Source organism: Ctenocephalides felis, unplaced genomic scaffold, assembly GCF_003426905.1.
Source record: "Ctenocephalides felis isolate EL2017-DRISC unplaced genomic scaffold, ASM342690v1 CF-g0.4_SCAFFOLD_01170, whole genome shotgun sequence".
In the NCBI taxonomy this organism is placed as follows: Eukaryota; Metazoa; Arthropoda; class Insecta; order Siphonaptera; family Pulicidae; genus Ctenocephalides; species Ctenocephalides felis.
The window spans coordinates 43,751,021-43,753,202 of record NW_020537324.1 but is presented as its reverse complement, the minus strand read 5'-3'; positions in this window follow the sequence as shown (position 1 = coordinate 43,753,202).

Below are 2,182 nucleotides of genomic sequence, written 5' to 3'. Positions count from 1 at the left end.
TTATTTAAAATTTTTCATACTACAAATTAAGTTTGTAGCAAATGATTCTAGATATTTTTTTTTCAGCAGAGGTTCTTAACTCAAGATATAAGCACTGCAGAGACCAGATATGCAAAAAACAAAATTTATACCATATAACAAATGTGTTGAGAAAAGAAGTCAGAAGGATAAATATACAAAAAAATATTGAGGCAGAAGTTACAAGAAAGTGTCGAATGTGCTGACAATTTTGCTTATCTCCCAGCAACATTAAATAAGAGGGCTCGTAATTTTATATTAAGTCAACTAAGAGAACATACAAAGAAGCGAAAAGGAAGAAAATTTACACTTGATGATAAAATTCTTGCTTTAACTCTGCATACAATTTCTCTAAGAGGTTATTACTTTTGGAGAAAAATATTTGTTTTGCCTGCTCCTCAAACATTGAGAAAGTTGCTCTCAGCAATTCCTTTGTATAGTGGTATTAATGAGACCCTTTTCCAAACATTGGGTTTAGCTATGGCACAGAAACAATATGTGAATAGCAAAAACTGTATTCTGATGTTTGATGAAATATCATTATCATCTGCATTCTTTAACGACTGTAAAAACGATTGTTGGTTTTCAGGAACTGGCGAATGGTAGAGAAAGTTTATTTTCTGATCATGCTCTTGTCTTTTTCCAATCAAATAGTTGATACTTGAACTGTACGCAATGTTCATATTTTTTGTGATTGTTTAATGAATGTGTTTTTTTTTATAAATCTATAGTAATAAATAATGAAGTTGTTAAATGTTTTAGCAAATGTAGAAATTGTAAATAAGTGGCTACTTCATGAAGTATATTTTGCTAAACAGTTTATTTCTGTTTATTATTGGTGATAATACATTTAACAGATGTCGAGAATTATATAGATCATGAATTGTACAATAATTTACCGGATAACAGCAGAATAGTTTGCAAATGACATCCCCATATAGTAATTTAATTTAGTAAGCTGTTGATATGCTTTTCAGATAAAAGTAATTTTGGTTTTGTCCTTTAATTTATTGGCAAATGTGTTTGCATATAACTTTCTTGAACTTTTGCTTTACTTATGTTCTCATAACTTTAATTATGTTCTCATAACTTTACTGTTATGAGAACATAATGATTTTTTTTTTTTTGTGATAATGATGATAATGATATTTTGATCAACATTTAAAAGCAGATTAACGCAATGTGCAGAAAAGGTTTTCAGATAGAGACTATACATAGATTTAATGTAACTTATCATTATTTGATTGAGTACCAAGATGAATATAAACAGAGTTAATTTACAAGAATATCTTAGGCATAAATGTTATTCCTTATTTTCGAATATGTTTCTCTTTTTTGATTGCAATATAAATTTATGACCTTTTTGAATTGTTGTTGCTGGGATTTTAAGTTAACTTTTGAGCGCATGAAGAGAGTTTTAGTAACTTCTATCTCGTGTGTGATATGAAATGGCCATTTCATTTTGCAGTGCTGCAATTGGGCTATTTTTGAATACAAGAAAGCGAGGCTTGGACACACCACCCTGTCCACACAAGACATTGAACAACCATATGTACATATATATATATATATATATATATATATATATATATAATATATATATATATATATATATATATATATAGTGGATAATGTGTAATGTATGTACATTTCTATGCCATTTGTACATAGTGTATTAAAGCTTAGTAGCATCATTGTATCATATAGATATATATATATTGCACTACACAGTGGATAATATATACATTTATGTACGTTTCTATGCTATTTGTGCATAGTTCATAAAGCTCACTAATCATCATACATTTATGTGCAATTTATATATATATATATATATATATATATATATTAGGGTGGTCCTTAACAAGGACATTTTCGAATTTCTTTGCTCCCAGGGGCGAAATTGCTTCCAAATAAAAAAAAAATGATTCTCTGAAAGTTTTAGCTCTTTTTATAAACATTTAGATAGAGCGCACAATAAAAAATTACTTGCATCTGTTTGTTACTATATGTGCTCAAGAAATGTCAATCTATAAATTCGTGCGCCATCTGTGATCATTTATCGTGAACTCAATCGTAGATACATAAGAATATTTATAAACCACATAACATGCACATAACCTCTTATTAATACATGTGAGCTGTTCTATAAATCTATTCATCA